Source organism: Equus przewalskii, chromosome 16, assembly GCF_037783145.1.
Source record: "Equus przewalskii isolate Varuska chromosome 16, EquPr2, whole genome shotgun sequence".
In the NCBI taxonomy this organism is placed as follows: Eukaryota; Metazoa; Chordata; class Mammalia; order Perissodactyla; family Equidae; genus Equus; species Equus przewalskii.
Window position 1 is genome coordinate 45,956,177 of NC_091846.1, and position 22,254 is coordinate 45,978,430.

The 22,254-nt window shown below is 37.4% G+C and overlaps 1 long non-coding RNA gene across 1 annotated transcript in view; it reads right to left on the reverse strand.

The window, feature by feature from the left end:
• Window positions 1-15,901, reverse strand: part of LOC139076479 (uncharacterized) — a 29,661-nt gene extending 13,760 nt beyond the window's left edge. The window contains exons 1-2 of the long non-coding RNA XR_011528128.1: window positions 15,842-15,901; window positions 12,769-12,807 (exon numbers count right to left, since the gene is read on the reverse strand). This is a non-coding gene — a long non-coding RNA (uncharacterized lncRNA). The remainder of the gene's footprint in view (window positions 1-12,768; window positions 12,808-15,841) is intronic.
• Window positions 15,902-22,254: the final 6,353 nt, after the last annotated feature.

Sequence of the window (22,254 nt, forward strand, 5' to 3'; positions counted from 1 at the left end):
GTAGGTCCACCCCCAGGATCTGAACCAGCAAACCCTGGGCCACCAAGGCAGAGCACACGAATTCAACTGCTATGTCTACTAGGCCAGCCCCCCCTGGTTTTTATTTTATGTTTTATTTTCAAAGAGTTTTCTTCTTTTTATTTTTCAATTTTTTGCTGAGGAAAACTTGCCCTGAGCTAACAGCTATGTCAATCTTCCTCTATTTTGTATTTGGGTAGTGGCCACAACATGGCTGACAAGTGATGTAGGTTCATGCCTGGGATCCGAACCCCAAGCTGCCAAAGTGGAGCACGCTGAACTTAACCACTATGCCACGGGGCCAGCCCCTTGAGGGGCTGCTTTTAGAGAAATACATCCTCTTCGCTTTCAGGAGATACTTTCTACATCTTTGTAAAGATATTTGTGGAATACCCATTTTCTCCTTTAAAAACATGTCTGACTTTATGGGAACACTCTGATATAAGAACTACAATGTGAGTTAGATGTAAGTCTGTTAGAATTAATTCACTGCTCAAGAAAAGAGATCAGCAGAAAATAAAGGGAGATAAAATTTGGTAGGCTAATAAGATGACTGAATTTTCTGACAGGATTAATTCATTTGTAATAGCGAAGAGGATCTGGATTACTGAAGGGGCAAGAAGTTTCTGCTCTATAAGAAACTGTTTACATTACCTACACCTATTGCTGTGATTTTAATCTTTGCTTGAAAAAAACTAAAGCTTTGATAGGCTAATCATCTTCCTTATCTTTTTATTCTAGCTAATTAGTAATTATAAATCGCCTATTTTAAAAGAGGATCTAGGACAAAATGAGAATTTTTAAAAAGTTACATCAAGCTGGGCTCAATGCCTGGAAAAATTAAAAATTTAGTTTAACACTCCTGGGATTTCTGTGTGTGTCTATGTGTCTGTGATTGGTTTATTAGACATAACTAATTGAAAAGAAAAGATAAAATAACTGGAAATTAAACCTCAAATAATGTTAGTCAGAGATAAGAAGGTATTTTTTTAATCAAAGTTCAATGGACAGAAAAAAGTCTATCAAGTAACTTAATTCAATGTTTTTTTTTGAGGATATTTAAGGTGTTCAATTTGCCTGCATTTAGCAAATACTAAGAAATACACTTATTAATGGAGTCAGGCATAGAAAAGTTTGCAAGGGAGAGAAAATAGGAGCTAAATAATAAAAGCAAAGAGACAAGCAGAGTATCTAGCAGATGGAGACAGACATAGAGCAGAAAGAGAAAAAGAAAGTGGGGAACATACAGTATTTAAAGGATATTCCAAGGAACACTCTTAGGCTATGAGCATCACAGTAGGTTGTCCTCCTGCCCTTGAGTAATTTCACTAGCCACTATTCTCAGCTGTTTAAGTGTATAATCTTCTCAAAGGCTATCTTTGCTTTTTTTTTACAGTACCTAGTATAGTGCTCTGTTGTCAGTGACACTTCATAATTTATCACCTAGTTAGTTAATATTTATCCTGGAAACTTCACAGGCTCTACTTTGTTTGGATCAAACCAGAAGAGCCAAACCAATGAGAATGCATACCCTAGAACTGATTATCTATGACCACAACAATATATCCATATTAGATGCTTGCCAAAAGAAATTCCACCCAAAAGAGAATCAGCCAGAAGGCAGGGCAGTCCTCCGCTTGGCCTGGGGTCGAAAGGGTTATAGAAGTATAAGAGAACAGTACTGTATAGTATGGTAGTTGTAATATTGTTTTGTTTTTACTTTTCATGCTGTCAATGTAATTTTTTTTGTTTTGTTTTTGGTGAGGAAGATTGGCCCTGAGCTAACATCTGTGCTGATATTACTCTATTTTGTGTGTGGGACACTGCTGCAGCATAGCTTGATGAGTGATGTGTAGGTCCAGGCCCGGGATCCAAACCTGTGAACCCCAGGCCAGTGAAGCAGAGTGTGCAAACTTAACCACCACACCTCCAAGATGGCCTCCTGTCTGGAGCCAATTTTGAGGTCCTGGCTGGAGGCCTGACAGTTTTCTCCCTTGAGGAGCTTAGTCCACACCCCAACCACTTCCCACATAGGACTCTCACACCCCAGGGCTGCTAATCACCTAAATCTCCCCAGAGCCAAGTACCAAACAACTAGGGAGAGCACCTATGCTCTGGAGCTGGTGAAATTATTCAAATTAGCCAATCCACAGGGAACCTGAAAACCTAGATCACTCCACCCCACTTGCCACACATAAGCTGCTCCCTACAACCCCAGTTTGCTGTTACCCTGTCCCTGGATGCAAGCCACTGTATGGCCCTGCTTGGAAACTTCCTCTCATTTGGAGCTATAAGCAACAAAAAGTTCTGCCTTTCATCTAACTAAGTGTCATAGTGTTGTATGCTGTCATCGAAAAGAATCGTTAAATCTTATAAAATAGTTGTCACATTTAGATAGAAAAAGATTAAGATAGGGGGCTGGCTCCATGCGGAGTGGGTAAGTTTGCATGCTCCGCTGCGGCGGCCCAGGGTTCAGATCCTGGGCGTGGACATGGCACAGCTTGCCAGGCCACGTTGAGGTGGCGTCCCACATCCCACAACTGGAAGGACCTGCAACTAGGATAGACAACTATGTGCAGGGGGTTAGGGAGATAAAGCAGAAAAAAAAAAAAAAGATTGGCAAAAGTTGTTAGCTCAGGTACCAATCTTTAAAAAAAAATTTTTTTAATTTAAAAAAATAAAAAAAAGAAGATTGGCAACAGTTGTTAGTGACCATTCTTAAAAAAAAGAAAAGAAAAAGATTAAGATAAAGGAATAACCAACCAATGACAATGACTACATAAGATAATTTTTTATCAATATTTTTACCAATATATTTTTATCAATATATTTACCAACATAAAAAAACTTAAGCCTTGACAATCAAAGTAGTTAAGAAAATGCTCAGCACGCCACATCCGGTGACATTACTTCTCAGTTCTCTTCTCTCCCCGGAGCCACCAGTCAGAAGAGAAGAATTCCAGAAGGAAGCTATAAAATTGCCCAGATCTCTCATGCTGATCTCTTCACCCTATCTTTAAACTCCCAAAAACCCATCTTAATCTTTTAAGATTTTGAGGGTCAAAGAAGCATTTTGGTCTATTCTGGAAGCTAGAGGTAGGTAACCGTTAGCAATGGGGAAGTAAACCCACCATTATAAAAAAAAAATCCCTTAATCTCCCTGAGCATAAGTTCCTCATCTGCAAAACCTGAATAATGGTCTCTAGGTCATGAGATTAATTGAGATGACAGATGTACAGCAGTTAGTCTAGTTCTTGAAACAATAACCTCTAATTCATGGTAGCTGTATGTCAAAATAAAAATTCTGCTACTAAACGCTGCTTAATCCTTCAAGTTATCTTTCATATCTATTTCTACCATTTTAGGCACATGACTCTTATCCTAGCAAATCCTTTTTTCCTGATCAAGTAGTATATAATTCACCCCAATGTCTCCTTCCTTCCGATTATTCTACAGATGACTTCCAGGGATGCTGTTAAAGGAAATACTGATACCCTAGTGCTTCAAGTTCAGACTCTTCTTTCCTCATTTTCAAAGTTTCAGTTTCCTAGGTCCATTCACCCTGCATTTCCTCAGCTACACATCTAGCCAATTGTTCCCAGTCACTGAAACATGCTTCTATTAACTAGAACAACCTAGCTCCCTACCGTGCCCTCAATGTGCCATTCTTAGTCTCACCACTACGCTTTTTCCTGTTCTGCAACACCCTCCTGGGAGCCCCTTTAAAACAAAAGTTTTACTCAGTCTTCAAGCCAGTTCAGTTACATGCGTTCCATAAGACTTTCTTTATCTTTTCAAGGTTATCTCCACTTATCTTTACTTTTCCCTGCCTTCTCTGCACTTGAGTCAGGTTTTATTGATACCATGGAATCTGGAAACTTATTTTATACCCCAAAGAAAATTATAAATATTATTAAGGCAAAAACTATATCATTCAGGGGCTGGCCCCATGGCTGAGTGGTTAAGTTCGCACGCTCCGCTGCAGGCGGCTCAGTGTTTCGTTGGTTCGAATCCTGGGCGCGGACATGGCACTGCTCATCAAACCACGCTGAGGCAGCGTCCCACATGCCACAACTAGAAGGACCCACAATGAAGAATATACAACTATGTACTGGGGGGCTTTGGGGAGAAAAAGGGAAAATAAAAAATCTCAATAAAAAAAAACTATATCATTCATTTCATTTGGTGGCTTAGCACTTGGAACTAAATGTATTCATTAAAAATTTGATTAACTGAAAATAACATGCCTAAAACAAAAACTGGCGTTTATGGAAGATTTACTTTGCATCCAGCACATACACTTTACACGTAATCATTGCCCAGAAGAGCTGTTGTGATGATTATGGATTATCGCCCCTTACAGATGAGAAATCTGTGACTCAGCAATGTTAAGTCACGTGTCCAGGTTTCCAAATATTTCCTGAGAGGCTGCCTCTCTCGCTTGAGTCCTCTTCCAAATACACAACAGTTGACTAGACACATTGGTCTTTCTTCTTTCCTTTGAAGAGTCCAAGTTCATTCCTGTCTCAGAGTCCCTACACTCCTGGTTCCTTCTCCTTCCTCCATATCTTCACATCATTGCCTCCTTCTCATGACGAAGGTTTCCATGCAATCTTCTCTCCTCCGATAGACCTTTACAGACCACCCGAGCCATAGTGGTCCCCAATTAACCCACCATATCATCCTATTTAATCTTCTTTATAACACTAAGGAAGGCTCCAAATTATCCGTTATTGCTTACTAGGTATAAATAAAATAAAACTCCTGCCATCACAGAAGTCTCTACACTACACTTAGACTACCCAAGCCAAGGTTGGCACTCTGTGTTTAAGGTGTGCTTCTGAAAATTGTGAACCGAAGTCATGGAAGTAGTTAATATCATGTATTTTTAATCGAAAAAGTCCATTAACTCGTTTTTGTTCTATTTGCCTTTTAGCAGTAATATTCCTATTTGCAGTCAAAATAAACGATAAAATCCTTTAGATTATAAAAATTATTATGAGTCATATGAAATTGCTGCCTTTCTTGGTAGAAAATCTTGTAATATTGGCGATTACAAACGGTTCAGCCAAACTGCCTAGCTTTAGCGACTGGTAATCTTTATACCCCAGTTATAGTTTCCTATACCCCAGATTGCTTTCCCCTGAGTTATCACACTTGAGGAAAAAAATTACCTTCTATAATAGTTTACTTTTCTGAACAGGCTAAAGGTGCTTTCTTCACCATGCCAAACAAGTCATGTGCTAAAGAGAATGCTGGTATTCCTTTGCTACATTTTGTGGAAGTATATGTTGTGAAATAGTTAAACATTAGCTTGATTGTGTAGATAAAAAAGGGAAAACACTTTGAAATAGGCATGGTTAATGACTCCTTTTTAAAAGCAAAATCTGACTATAGGCACATACACACTGAGACACAGTGCATCTATCAACCTCAGAAAAAGGTTTCTGGTCTGAGTATTGACATGCAAGATAGTGGCAGAGCTCAAGATAATGGAGCAGCTTTATTCCTAGAGTGATGTTCTTAACCAGGACTTCATTGATGTGTGTGAGGTTTCCTGAGAGAAAAGAACAAATCAAAAATGATTGGATTTCTGGGGGTCACAGGAGACTTATTTTTTCCCAGATAAATTATGTGGAATTTTCCTACAGGTCACTAGAATCTCACTGATTCTAACTTCAAATCACTCTAAATTATTCGTGTGTGTCATCCAATTTGTGGATTATTTGTAGCATTCTTTTTCATTCTTGCCTAGTATTTACCCACCAACTGACCCCTTGAACCAACCCCCTTTCCTGGTTACCCATCAACATGGACTCAGAGAATAGCGGCTTAAGTAAATCCAAATTAAGAAGGCAAATCTTCCCAATTTAAAAGTCGGATAACACACTCCAAAATATTTTGAAATCTTATATCATGTTAGATTATTTGTGACTCTTCATACCTTTCCTGGGGTGTGATTTGCCATCTTTATTTGGATGTTTGATTCAACATTCCAAACGTTTATCACCTTCAAAGAATTCCATGTGAACTTGAGATACATTTCAGAGAGGTATCACAGCATAAGTTTAATATTACCAGGTTTAAATTATAGTTATGGTTTGCTGAAACAGAACAGTAAGCTTCTCCACCCATCAGTTTTATATAAATCAGACCTAATATTTTTAATAAAAGCCACTGAACATGAATAATATTGCCAAGAACTACATTTAAGAAGTAAAAACACCTAAAAAAGAAAAAAGAAACTAGCACTGATTAAATCACAGTTCATTGAATGTTAGACTTCTCCTTATAACAAGCAAGAAGCATTCTTTCCAATTCACAGAATACTTTCAGCTTTAGGTACTTCTGGAGCTTTTCCTCCATCTAGGTTTTCATATCTTTGAATTTAGAAAGCCTGGCACTGGCCCGGTTTTTCTTGCTCAGCTAGCAGCTAATACGAACATCTTCCTGAGGAGGAATCTTTATAGGTTGAATGTTTTCAAAGCCCCCTCAGGGACCTGGCCTGGGAAAGAGAGAAATGTGTGGTACTGCTTGTAGGGAACAAGAAGAGAAATGCATTTGTAGTGGAGCTTGGTGTTTCATCAGGAAGACTATTGGCAATGCTAGGAAGATCTGGGGGAAATATACAAGTTTTGTGAAGCCATGTGCTGTGTTCTGTGTTGCCATGAGCTAAATAGTGCCCCTCCCTCCAAAACTCATGTGTTGAAGTCCTAAGCCCCAGCACATAAGAATGTGACCTCAATTAGAGATAGGCTTTTTAAAGGAGTAATCAAGTTAAAATGAGGTCATTACAGTGGGACTAATCCAACATGACTGGTTTCCTTTTAAAAAAGGAAAAATTTGGACACAGAGATACATACAGGGAGAATGCCATGTGTACTTGAAGATGGCCATCTACAGATCCTTCCCTCACAACCTTCAGAAGGAACCAAGGCTGCTGACACCTTAAATGTCAGCTCTGCCCCTTGTAAGTTACTTAAAGTTCTGAGCCACAGTTTTATGATGTGTAAAATAGAGATAGAACTTGCTGAAAAAGTCTCTGTTATTAAATAAGAGGAGTAGAAAAACAAGCCAAACAACACTACAATGAAGCAACCAGCCAAATCCAAAATGTGAGATCCCCTACAGGGTAAATGGCCCAGTTTCCTTAACAAATAAATGGCATAGAAAAGGTCAGAGTGACACTTAAAGATAAAAACAAACAAACAAAAACAAAACAAAACTCAAAATGTATACCAATCAGATGCTCTGTGTGCAACTTCTTTAGATTCTGATTTAAGCAAGCCAACTGTAAAAAGATTTTTTAGATAATTGGGGAAATTTGAACAAAACTGGATATTAGGTAGGTCTTATTAACATCCTAGCAGATTTGGGGGGTGTGGTGGTTGTGTGTAATTGCTATGGTCTGAACGTGTCCCCTCCAAATTCACATGTTACAATTCTAATGGCCAAGGTGATGGTATTAGGAGGTGGGGCCTTTGGGAGGTGATTAGGGCATGAGGGTGGAGCCCTTATGAAGGAGATTAGTGTCCTTACAAAAGAAGCTCCAGAGAGATCCCTCACCCTACTTCCACTGTGTGAGGATGCAAGGAGAAGTTTACAACCTGGAGGACGGCTCTCACCAGAACCAGACCATCCTGGCACTCTGATCTCAGACTGCCAGCCTCCAAAACTCTGAGAAGTAAATTTCTGTTGTTTATAAGCTCCCTAGTCTGTGGTATTTTGTTAGAGCTGCCTGTAATAATGGCGTATGGCTACTTTTCCCAAATGTACTTATATGTTATAAACATTCCGTAGCATTTGTATGAAATATCAGGGATTTGTTTTAATATATTCCAGGAAAAAATATGAAAATGTAGTTGTCACTGAATCAGCAAAGTGCTGATACTTATTGAAGTTGAGTGATGAATATATGGAGAATCATTATATTGTTTTCTCTCCCTTTGTGTATATTCAAAATTTTCCATAATAAAAGGTCTTAAATATCATTTTACAGATATTTACTAGAAACTTGTTAAATTCAAGTTTTCTTCTCTTCTGATACATTTGTTTTTGGATCAGAAGATAGTTTTTCATTTCTATTAAATAAAAGAGGAGAATCTTTCCTAGCAAATCAAGTTTTTGCTTAACACCCTACAGAATGGCCCACTGAGTAACCACCACAGTTGCACATCAAAGTTTTTCAAATGCCTTAACAAGAAAGTTTCTCAAAACAAATTCATATGGGCAAATATGACCCCAAAATGAGAAAGGTTTTCATCCACACAGTAGAAATTTCAAACATGTTCTGCTCTGGATAATGTAAAAGGGAAGGCCTAGGACATGCACACATGAAGGGGTTCTAGCTTACTTTCTTATGAAAGAGAAATGTGCCCAGGAGATAAGTGGAGGGGACTCTGACAAGGGTCCGTGAGCTCCCTGACACCCTCGGGGAATAAAGGCAGGCCACACAGAAACAGCAACAAAACCAGATAACTTTCTAACCTCTGACCTTACAAAGAATATACTGTGTTAGGAAAGAGGTAAAAAAAGTCTCTGTGACCGTGCATTGGGTACATGACTTTCAAAATTAACCGTACATTCTATAACTAAAGAAGTAATATATTCTGAGTATAGAAAATTTGGAAAGGTATACATGGTTATAAAAAAAGAAGTAAAAGTCACTATAATTTTGTATCCTAGAAATAACCACAAGTGACATTTTATGGATATTACTTTCAGGCTTTCTCTTTATATATATGTATAGAGATAAAATATATAAAACTCCTTTTCAATAAAATTCAGATTGTACTGCAGAGGAAATTTATATATTGCAGTTAAAAACCAATTTTTAATGACTGCATAGTATTCCTTTGTTAAAATAATGTAGAATAGAGAGCAGAGAAAGATGTGAGTTGAGCACATGTATAATTGACTCCACAATCACCAACTACCACACCCCCTTTCTAAAAGAAATGAATTTTTATAACCAAAAGGAGAGGAGGAACAGTATCAACACTAGGAACTAGAAAAGAGAGTTATGAAAATGTCAGAAACTTCAAGAAATTTCTTCTAGACATAATGTAGGCATTAGCAGATTAAGGAAGACCAAGCAAAGATGATTCATCACAGAAAGTTAGGGCTGGGGATCCGGGGCCTCCTAAACACTCCTGGCCTGAGAGGGGCAGAGCCAGGCTCTGAGCAGGACAAAAACATTTCCAGATGAAAGTCCTATGGATAAACAAAACTCCAGGGGAGATTCCAGGGCAGTGGTGGCAGTGGGATAAAGATCAGAAATAATGTGACAATTGTGGCTGGGGCATCCCCAGAGGACATTTCCCATGCCACGACTGTGCTCAGCAGATGAACACCTAGCTCTCTTCTGCTCTTGTTAAGTAGTTGATTGTGAATTAGCCTTAGGATCTCATGCTTGAGATCTTAGATAGATGTCCATCTGCATCTAAACAGAAATGAGGAAATCCAACAACAATCTTCCCACTGTTGCCAGAGAAAACTCCATGCTTGGTCACAACTCTCACCATTTAAGGAGTAAGTATGACATAGATATAGATCACAAGGCCTATACAATAAATCTGTAACAGAAGTGGAGTAGACCAGATCAGAGGCAGACAATATTATTATAATATCTAATGCAAAAAAATTTCAGATAGAAGCTGAAAAAGACATTGCTTCTATAAAATAAAGATGCAAATTGAGATGAAAAGCCAAAGGACAGAGATAAAAGGAACCAGTTAACTGATTAGCAGAAGTCAAAGGAAGGCATGAGAGATCAGGAACCACTTGAAAGGAGACCAGTAATTATGGAATGTCAATACTTAATTCACTAAAATTTGTAGTGTTTCATAACTTGTAAAGAACAAAACTAACTGTGCTAAAAATCAAATGTGGAATTTAGCCTTGAAAAAATCTCCCAGAATACAGTGGAAAGGAAAGACCAAGGACGATGATTAGGGAGATTGAACTAACAATGAAGACCCCAGATGCTGGTAATTTGTGATCTTGAAGTGGAAACCAGTACAAATGGAAAATAATCCACATCTAAGGACATAGTGGACAAAAACACATCCAAGTTGAAGAAAATTCTGAATCACAAATGGAAGAACTTGTAGTGAATCAAAAAAATAATCATCAGAAAGGAACCAATACTTATAAATGGCCTGGTGAAATTATTAAACTTAAAAGGAAACTGAGCTTATAATCCTTAAGGTAGAAAACAACACTTAGAGAGAATGACCTATCACACCAACCACAAACATCTTTGCAACAATATGTGCACGTAGATGAGAATTGAGTATTGAGAAGAAGCTGAGATCCAAGATTTAGACATTTATGCAAGCTCATTCACATGCAAAAGAACAGCAAGACAGTCTCAGATATCAATGATTCAGGGCATGTCCTACCTGAGTTCTCTCCCTATAAGAAGTAGCTAGAGCATTTCTCCAGAAAACTGAGAAACAACTCAAAAATAGTGACCCTAATAAAAAAGTCACTTTGGAAGGACCAGTGGTGAGCAATGGATCTTTAGAAATGCTCCTTGAAATGCCCTCCTTGCTCAGCCTCGCAACATCACCACTTTTTGGGTTTCTTCACACTCTCTGTTGATGGCTCTACCTCCACCTGACCTTTCAATATTGGAGCTGTTTGTATGTAATTCTCAGTCCTCATCTGTTTACCCTCCACACTCCTGTCTTATATGGTCATACCCATTCCTGTAATTTTAAAGACCTTGTGTATACTTTGACTGCCAGGCTATATCTCCAGTGAACTCTAGACTCATCAATCCAACTGCTAGTCAACATCATCTCAGCTCAGATAACTCACATGCATCTCAAACTTAACATGTTTCAAGGAAATTTTCCTTCTATGCTATTCCACTTCTAGACTTCTCTAACTCAGTGAAAACTACCACTAAGATGCTAAACCAGAAACCTAGGAGACGTCCTTTATTCCTCCCTTTATTTCTTTCGAAACTCCCCCATCACAGCCCATATTCAATCCATTAACCAATCTTTTCCACTCTATATCCAACATTGCATCCTGAAACTGTCCACTCCTCTCCATCTCCAGGGCCACTGCTTTTATTCAAGCTGCCATCACCTGTCACTTTGACTACTCCAACAGCTTCCCAGCTAGTCTCCCTATTTCTACCTAAAAGTCTGTTAATATATTCTCGCAAAAGTAATATATTTTAAACTCAAATTGGATAATTTCATTTACCTGGTTAAAATTCTTCAATGGCTTTCATTGCCTTATGTATAAGAGTCAAATCCATAAGAAAGGCCCACAGGGCCCTATATGATCTGCTGCAATCTCTACCTCCACCTCAGCTAATGCCTCTCTATATCACTGCTCACCGGGCTCCAGTCTCTGTGGCTCTCACCACTCCCAGAACATGTCAGGTCCTGTTCCTGCTTTAGAACAGAAATTGAACACGTTTTATTGGGCCCAGTGTGCTCTGTCCCAAAGCTGGGCACAGTTGCTTCCTTATACAACACGGGCACTTACCCCACTGCCATTTCCTATCCCAATACCCTACTCTTTCTCTTAGTGGCCCTTCCACCAATTGGAATTATTTTGATTATTCATGTTTTATTTGTTTTCCACCAGCCTCCACCAGGAAAATAAAAGCTTCCTGAGGACAGGACCTATAGGCCTGTCTTTTTCATCACTTCATCCCCAGGGGCTGAGCACATTGGAGTGGTCAATGTATATGTGTTAAAATAACAAATTGAATGAACGAGTGTTGAAAATGTAATTGCAAAACCGAATGTGTAGATGTATAGTAAGACAGCTGGAGTCCTAATCATGGCTTCGCCACATACTAGTTGGTGTCCTTTAGAAAGTTAATGTAACTCACTGTACCTCAGTTTTCTCATCTATAAAATAAGGGAAATAATAACACTTTCCTTCTAAGATTGTGAAGATTAAATGAAACCGTGTGGGTAATGGGCTTAGTATGCAGTAAGGTGCTCAATAAATTTTAGCCATTTTCAATTATTATGATGGTATTAATTAACAGCAACCATTAGAAAACAAAAAGCTTACTCTAAAATCTGAGATCAAAACTGACGAAAAAGACTAGGCATGATAGTAGGGAGTATGATATAACTCATGGTTTCAACAGAATTTGGTTTTATCTTGAAGAAGACGAACTGAAAAATATTTTTGAATATGTATTTTAATTAAAGTAAATGATATAATTATGAACAGTATAGAGGGAGCAGACAAAACAATTAATGCTACTTTCTCTGATCACAATGCAATACCACAAAAATATTAAAATCAAAAATAACTTGAAATAATTCAACTGCATGGGAATTAAGAAACAATCTTCTAAAGAATACTCAGAGAAAAAAATTGAAATAATTAGAAATTAATTACAATAATAATACTATATACAAAAGCATTTTACAATGCTAGTATTACCCAATGAAGAAAATCTCAGGGAAAGAAAACTGTAGACAAAACTCACTTAGGAATATGAATGTAAGACATCCTTAAAAAAATTTACAAGTTGATTCCAGCAATATTTTAAAAAGGCAATACACTGTGACCAAGTAAGGATTATTTCCAAACTGCAAAGATGGTTTGATCTTAGGAAGTCTAGTAATAGAATTCATCATATTAAAATGCCAATGGATAAAATTGATATTTTATGAATAGATACACAAAAGGGATTTAATAAATTTCTACAAAATTTGGAATAAAAAAGTCTTAATAAAATAAGAACAGGATACACTTTCTTACCATGATTTGAAAATGTGTCACAAACCAACATCCAGGATCCTGTCGAATGATAGAAAGCAGAGTCATCTCTATGAGAACCAAAACAATACAAGTATACGTGATAACATCATTCTGGAAGTACAAGCAGTGAAATCATCAAGCAGGGGAAAAACTGATCAATATTAGAGATGAGGCAGTAAATCTATCATTATGATAGTCTATTTGGACAATGCAAGAAGAAACAAAATTTGACTACAGCTATTAGAGAAGTTCAAAAATATAACCAGTTACAGAATTAACAAACACAGCACAATTCTTTTCCTAGATAATAATGACCCTTGAAAATCTGGAAATGGAAAATGATTCCATTCACAAACCAACCAAAATATAAAATGCTCAGGGGAAAATATTTGACATATGGCATCTTTATGAAGAAAACTACAAAATTTTACTGATGAACACAAAAGATGTGAATAAATTGAGACATTATGTATCTGGATATGAAACCCCAATATTGAAGAGACTTCAGGTCTCTCAAAATTAATGTGTAAATATAACAAAATCATGCGCAATTTAGCATAATAGTTAAATGCACAGGCTTTGGAGACATTGAGTTAGAATCCCATTTCTACCTCTTACTAGCTGTGAGATCTTGGACAAGTTATCTAACCTCTCTGAGCTTATTTACTTAGCTTGAAAATAGTCAGAAAGAAATACCCAGCTTGTAGAATTGTGTGGAGATTAAATAAGACAATGCACATAAAATCTTTAGCATTGCGTCTGCACTCTATTTGGAGATTAACAGTGTTGATTATTTTTAATTATTATTATTTCACTCTGAGCCAGAGATCTTAAACATTTTCTGTAAAGGGCTAGGTAGTAAATATTGGAGGTTTTGAGGCCATGAAATCCATTTCATATGTTTTTCTTTGTTGTTTGTTTGTTTATTTACAACCCTTTAAAAATGTAAAAGATTGTGGGGCTGGGCCTGTGGCATAGCAGTTAAGTCTGGTGTGTTCCATTTCAGTGGTCCAAGAGCTGCAGGTTCAGATCCTGGGTGTGGATCTACACCACTAGTCAAGCCTTGCTGTGGTGGCAATCCACATATAAAAAGTGGAGTAAGATTGACACAGATGCACAGATGTTAGCTCTGAGCAAATCTTCTTCACCCCCCAAAAAAGTAAAAAATCATTTCTAACAAGGATCTATACAAAAAACTGGTCATGAGCCAGATTTGGCTTGTGGGCTATTGTTTGTGGACCTATGTTCTAAACAAGCAAAACAAATATAATCTCACTAATAATCACAGAAATGCAAATCAAATGCAAGCTATCAAGCGGGTAAAGATTTTTTTTAAAAAATACCCACTATTTATGAAGATATGAGGAACTGGGCACTCACATACACTGCTGGTGAATTTATGACTGGTGGCAAATTTGGGGCATCAAAAGCCTTAAAAATATGCATATTCCTTCACTAAGAAATTCTGTTTCAACGAATATTTCCTAAAGAAATAATTGGAGACATTCTCATATGTTTGAACAAGGATGCTTATCACAGGGATAGTTATAATGTTGAAAAAGCAGTAACTACTTAAACGTCTAACCATAAAGGATTGGTTAAAAAGGTACAGTGCCTCTATGGAATAGAATAATATGCAAGTATTAAAAATAAGCATGGTTTGTATACTGTCTTTTTCAATTGAAAAACAGGAGACTAAAATTGTGTCATCATCAATGACTCATACAAGGGAGCTGGTGGAAAAGCTAGGTAAATAACTCTGCATTTGGAAAACGTCACCCTGGGATGACACTATGTCTCTTAGTAAAAGGCTGGGCATCACCTTCAGTGGACACAACAGAAGAAATAAACAACCACAAAGTAGAATGATGACAGTCTACCAGGAACAAATTCCTTCATTTTTAGGCATGTGATTTTTCAAAGTCTTTTTTAAATTTTGAGATCCAATGTAATTTTTTTTTTCAAATTTCCTTGTTATCTTTAAAGACTTAACAGTCCATTTCAGGCTAGTGAAAAACAAATGGAATTTACGGAATAGCATTATCCTTTTCTAGGAAGGTCCTTCAGTTGTCTAATTCCTTTATGCACAATGTATGCTCTGAACCTTGGGTTTGGGTGAGATTTCTTCAAGACTGGAAAAACTATGAAGTAAGGAAAAATTTATCGCCGCTTATTCTAATGACCTCATTGCTTTTTGGCATGATTTTCTTGGACTACACCCATTTTCTACCCAAAAAAGGCCCTCAAGTCTTTATTCTGCAGTCTGTACCCAGCTGCTCAGAAGTCCTCAATTGAGAACTAGCCTATATATTTTATTGTCGAATGAATCCATGCCACTGCAGACAAGTAGCATGTTACTTCTTCAAGGTAACTGGTAAGATTTTTAACTGTTGGCCTCCAGGGACAAAGGACTCACGTAAAGCAATGTCCTTGTTCAATAGTTGGATTGGAGGCACCTTGGCAGGCCGGTAGAATAGAATCTCTAAAGAGCCTTTAATGCGGGATGCCTATATGGAAAGCTTCATTGTAGAGAAATCCACATTCAGGTATTATTAGTGAAATTAATAGCATTCAAAGATCTTATAACAATGTATATCTTAATAGGCATCTCTGCAACCTATACCTTGCCCTGAATAACCAGGTAAAGTTGTAGCTGAAATTTCACGTTCAGATTGCCTGTGAAATTTTATAGCTACTCCATCATTTCCTTCTTTAAAGTCCTAGTATTTGCTGGGTTTGTTCTCAGTTTTCTTTTCGGAGAGATCCCCACATTCTTCTTCGCCTTCCCCGTCCCCCTTCCCCCCACCTCCCGGAGCTCAGCCCAATGTAACCAAGGAGAAAACAGAGACACCAGGCACCTAGGAATTTTTTTTTAAATCCGTCTATCTTATGATTCAAAAGAATAAGAATTCCAGATTAATGCAAGGGCGGGTGGTGGAGGCAGGGTGACAGTAGGAAAAAAGGAAAGGAAAAAAAGAATGCAAAATGAGCAAACAGAAGTGGTAAAGCTGCAAGACCTTTGGTATAATTCTTTGATGAGCAATTGTATGCGTGACCTTCACAGGAAACTTACCTATTTCATGATTTGTTGACAGGCTGGTGTGTGACATTTTGACTACAGGACCTAGTTACGTTGTGAAAAGAGGAAGGTACCCTTTAGGTGAGGAATATAAACAAATGTCTTCCACTCAGACATTTTTGAAAGAGCTCAAGAGACTCCTGCTAAAGTGCATGAGGATGACATCCTGTAGCAGCTTTTGAAAAGAAAGGTATTTTAGAACCTATGAGCTTGCTGCTAAATCATTTTTTCAGATTTAAGTAGAAAAAAATAGTGGATACAATTTGATCAGTGAGTATGAGAATTAGAGAAACGCAGCTACTCTAAATGAAGAGACTTTGGAAAGCAAAAAGGCAAAAGGAATATGAACGAAATTTTTAAATTTCAACCTGTTTTTCAAATACATAGAAATACCCTTGAAATTTCTAATGCAGAATAAAGATAGCAAAGGGAGATTGATGTTTCTACGCATCTTTACCATAAAGGACACTTGGAATGCTCCCACTTCAAACATACTGTTTAAGAAAAACCACAATATTTGACAGAGATTGAAATCTCTAAGGAGAAAGTTATGAAACATCTTGAGAAAATTCAGGCTCACTTGAACAGCAGGAGTAGATGACATTTAGCAATTAACTCTGAGGAAATAAAGAAATGTGCAATAGCAAAAATGCTGATAGGTTTTGCATAAAACAGAGTAATCTATTTTGGCCTTGAACAGCTGTTAAAAGTTCCTTCAAAGTCACTAACTAGCAAAAAGCCAAAAATTCCTTTCTATTATCTATGTGCTTCTTATGGAAAAAAAAGAAAGAAGAAGAAGAAGAAAGGGTGAACTTCACACTTTACAGCAATTTGTTAAAGGAGAAAAAAAGAGATATTTTTCTTAGAGAGTCAAATTTTAACAAAAGATCCTAGAGAAGACTTTGTGGGCATGGCTTTGGGTCTTTCTTCTCCAGAAGTAAAGGCACTTGATGGATAATTCTCTCCGGCACATAAACCTTTCCTTGAATGATCAAGTCCTGGAAAATGAACATCCTGGACATTTATGAATGAGATGCTCTAATGGGCATCTCAAATTTTCCTGCTAAATATTTTATCTTATATAAAAGGAAATTCATTAAAAGTATGTTAGGCATTCTTTTATTAGAATAATGTTGGATAGTTGATAACAAAGTGCTATACTTTAAACGATTTAAATTCTTTTATTGCTCTTTACAAGCCAAAAGTCATTATCAATGGGCTGAGGGTTCCATTTAATCACAAGTAAATATAGTACAGCAATTACAAGCATCAGAGAAAGGTTAAGATTCAGACAGAGGCCCACAAAAAGTTTCCGATTCTGAAAAGTTAGTATGTACTCTAAAGATTTTTAAAGTATTTTGGTAAAAACCATTTCATTGTGGAATTTGAAAAATTTTCTTCATGTGTCTTTGTAAATATTGCTGACAGGGTTAGTTACGGATTTTAACAATCAAAGGTGTGTTTGTTGCCTGTAAATATGAATAAAAGTATAGCTTTACATTTATAATCAATGCAAATTAACCGTTATTTCCTTCTATGGTTAGACTACCAACCGTGTGGAGTTAAACCAGGATTGATCCAAGAAGGGCAAATCGCGAGCTTTGTTAGGCATGAATAAAATTTAAAAGATTATTTTAATAAAGCATCTATATCAGATTACTCCATTCCATGCTGGGCTTACCTATTCAAAATGCCAACTCTCTACTCTCCACCTAGCTTCCTTTCAAAACTATCTCAAGTTCACCCTTCAATTCACAATGATCTCTCCTTTCTCTGAAGCCAGGGCACTTAAAATTTATAGCACTCATTTGGTAATTAATCATGTAATGACCCGTGATATTTCTTTAATTGATATTATTTAATATCTCTCTCATTCTATCTCTCTCCTTTCCACCTTCCCCCACCCCTGTCTTTTTCTCTCTCTCCAACTTTCTCTCTTTTCCTTGTCTTTTAAACCATGTTTTAAGCTTTTATGGGAGTAAGCATGTGGTAAACTGCCACATTATGACACATTAATTCATGGCACACAACACTGTGTCCTGCATCCAGTAAGTGCTCAATAAAAGTTTGTTGACTTAAAAAGTGAATTTTAAAACTAAACCTTATATTGGAGGCCTGGCAGGTATCTGCAAATAATTAATTAAATTGACAAGCTGTGATTGAAGAATGGGAGGTGGTAGGTAGCTAGACAGTAGGGTGTAGCAAGGCTTGGCAATCTTTCAGATATGTTGTGCCAAATCTTCATTCATCCACTCCTTCCCAAGGTCAGACGCATAGCAACTCCTTTGGGAGAAGGAAGCATGGCAGATTCTCACAGATCATTCACGCACCTCCCTGAACAGAGGCCACTGCAGCATGACACAGTGTCTCAGCAGAGGAACGCCAAGAACATGAAGGACAAAAACTTCACATGCCTTACACTCCTGAAATCACTATGGAGGGAGAAGAGGAAGTTAGGTTTCTTCCTATATCTCTGTGTTCCTTTTAACATCTGAGCACTGGAAAAGCCAGAATCTTAATTATCAGCTAAGCAAGGACAGGAGTTTTCATTTACAACCAAGTGAGAGGAAGACAAGGTACTTGGAGGAACGAAGAGGGTGTCCAAGAAAAGTCTGGTATCCGATAGACTTACTTCTTTTTTCACTTTTTACTCGTAACAGCGAAACAATCTTAGACATAAAAAACAAAAGATTTAGGAAAGTTTGAGAGTTTTACACCAGATATATCAAATAGAATAAAGAGAAACAGGACGGACTGGCAGTGGAAAAGTAAAACCTTCCCAAAACCTTTAGTGCTCCTAGCTCAGCCATGGGATATATTTCTGCTTTGCAAGATGTTAAAAGTTAGAGAAATGGAAAACCTCATTGAAAGATTCACTGGTAATTTAGTCACAAACGGTGGTCAAATTTAAGAACATGGCGGAATATCAGACTCTCCATATTCACCTTCCAGAATGCTATGTAGATTCCGATAGAAGATTTTCAGTCAAATGCTTGTGATTTTTAATATAAGTTGGAAACCATTGGAAATCACTCTAGTTTTCTGAGGAAGAGAGAAAAGAGCCAAAACTATAATTTTGGAACAATGATTATTGAATGTAGGACTATGTAGCATTATATAATTATATAACTTTGTTCATGACTTCTTTGAAAACAAAAAAGGCACTTACCAAAATATTTAACATAGAATTTCAAAGGATTTAAAGACGCACATGTGTGAAATCCATAGCAGTCAATAAACATCAGACTAAAAATTCGTTTTGCAGATAGAAAGACCAGCTTCATGGAAGCTGGTGGAAAGCCATTGAAGTTCACCGGACATGGTATCTTTTCTCTATCAAAGAGACGGCCATGATGCTGTAGTTATTAGAAATGCTGTAGATGCAGTAAGCTTACTTTGACTGAATATGGTTATAGTTGGCAGAATAATGGCCTCCCAAAGACGTTTACATCCTAATTCCCAGAACCTGTGTATATGTTATTTTACCTGGCAAAGGAGAATTAAGGTTGCAGATGGAATTAAGTGTGCTAATCAGCTGACCTTCAGATGGGGAGATTATCCTGGATTGTTTAGGTGGGCCCAACGTTAACACAAGGGTCTTCATAAGTGAAAGACAAAGAGGAGGCAAGAGAATCAGTGTCAGAGTGATGCAGTGTGAGAAAACCTCGACTGGCCATTGCTCTCTTTGAGATGGAAGGAGGACACAAGACGAGGAGTGCAGGTGGCTGCTAGAATCTGCAGGAGGTAAGGAAATATTAGCCTAGAGAGACCCATTTCAGACTTCTGCCCTCAAGAACTATAAGATAATAAATTTGTGTTGTTTAAGCCAGTAAGTATGTGGTAAATTTTTACAGCAGCAATAGGAAACTAATACAATACCCAAGAGGAAGAGAAGTAGAAAATTCTCATTTGACTGCTAGACTGGGAAGCCAGAGAAATTAGTATATAAGTCTTTTCCTGGAAGAGTTCAAAGCAAGTAGAGCAGATCACCATTCCAGAACTCTAGGAGGATATGATCTGAAACCTGTTCATTAGAAAGAAAAAGTTGGGCCAACCCAGTGCTGTAGTGGTTAAGTTCATACGCTCCACATTGGTGGCCAAGGGTTGGCAGGTTTGGATCCCAGGCACACACCTATACTCCACTCATCAAGCCATACTGTGGCAACATCCCACATACAAAATAGAGGAAGATCAGCACAGATTTTAGCTCAGCGAAAATCTTCCTCAAGCAAAAAGAGGAAGATTGGCAACGGTTGTTAGCTCAGGGCCAATCTTCCTCACCAAAAAAAAAGAAAGAAAGAAAGAAAGAAAAAGTTAAATATAAGTACGTAAATAAACAAATCCAGGATCAATCAATAGCACACTTCAATAAATACTTATTAAACACCGTCAGCCTGTAATTCAGGGTAAAGTGCGTAAGACCAGTGTAGGAAGGAAAGTCCTCCCTGAGTTTCAGGAAGAGGCTTGGCCTGAAAGCTTCTTTCTGGTGGCAGAAAAGAAAAAGCAAAGAGAGAAAACAAGATGAAAAAGTGACTGGTTCCCATTTGTAGCTACTCTCTTCTGCAGGTCCACATATCAGCTGATTTTCCATCAAAGCTAAGATACTCTACTATAGATATGGCTGTAGTAAGAACCAGAGCAATTTCTCTTATGAAAGAATGTATTTCCCATAAACGTAGATAGAAATCCTGGAAGTAGTTTTCTATATTACTTGGTTCGTTTTTCCTCACACATCAGTCTTCTTCGTATCCTCCTTTATCTTTGCAGGACTAAACCTGACATTGGTAACTACATCAGGAGGTTCTAATACGCAAGCAAAACATATTGCTTTCCCAAAAATCCATCAACAAACACTAAGCATCAAGGACAGATTTTTTTTTCCCTATAAGTTTTGAGGACCACCTACAACAGCCATGACAGCTGCGCTAATCGAAAAAGCAAACGAGGCCACAAAGGGCCGTTCTTTGACCATGTAATCAATTTTCCACTCAATGCATTGTTCATTCTTGGAGACTTTAATGCCAGAATTGATTTTAACAGCCATTATAGAAATACTTAAGTCAAAGGGCTTGCAACCTTTTTTAGCATGACCAATGGAATTTTTTAAATAGATATGTGAATAAATCATTGAGTATGATTCATATGCTTTTTTAAAAAGGTTCTTTGAGTCACTGTCCAGACACATTCTTTACAAGTAGTCAAGTGAACTAAGTAAAACCCCATACTGAGAAATAGTGCATTAGCTCAGTTTATGCTTATAAAATTATATTTGAAGCATTTGTATACCATTTTCAGCAGCTCCCAGAAAAGCCAATAGGTACTCAGCCTATAATGGATGATCAGTGTTCAAAATGAAATCTGAGGAAGAAGTTGTGTAAGCAGTCCTGATGACAAAATGTGACCTTAATTTGTGTGCAAGGCAGACATTTAAAACTCCCAGAATGAGGAGAGATGATAAAGAAATAACTAATTGCTGCTCAAGGTCACCAAGTTGGGAGTTCTTCCATGTGAAATAAAATGTTGAGAGAATCACTTAAGTGACTTCATGTATTTTTCAAACACGCGAAGAGCAAGATAAACTAACGAAAATCCTTTGCTCATTCATATATCTTCTGATAAGAGTTACTTAGGACATCCCACATCTGGAAATGGAAATGTACATAAAATGAAATCAAGCCATAATTAAGGTAAAGAACAAGCAATCTATTAGAAAAGGATGCAGACTGGCAGACACTTTACATGTGAAATCTTTTTATAACTGATAATAGAGCTTTTAATTTGTATTCTCACGGTAGACAAATTTCTGATAAATTAGTGTGTATTTAGTCGTAACAAAAAAAAGGTTACCCAATAAGAAATTATTTTGTTCAGAATTTTACAACTATGTTGAGTTCATCTTGAACTAAAATGACATAGAATTTAAACCACATGATTGGAATATTGATAGCTAAATCTCGTGATTAGGGTCCCTCTATCGTACTGTCTTACAGCCATTCACCAGCTTCTAAAAAACCTTTGATCCTCCATTCTGCTTATACCAAGGCTCAAATGTTGTCCTCATAGGATGTATGCACAAAGTTTGTTTAGCAGGCAGTTCTTGTTCATGGAGTGAACAATGCTGTTAAGCACAAGCAGGCATCCATCAGCATTCTCAGCACCACACCTATTCTTAAGGAGATGTCTTCATGTGTGATAGGGTGCCTAAGTGACACAGGCATGACATCTGCGTTAGCAATCAGCATTTATCTGGAGTTCTGCATGCACCATAAAGCAGAGCTTTAATTCCATTTTTGGTTTCAACTAGGGACAAAGAAGGTGGGCAAAGGATGATGTCTTTTCTCATCTTTGTTCAGTGTTAATGCTGAGCACCATTCATTCATCTTTCAGCTGAATATGCCGTCTTTCTA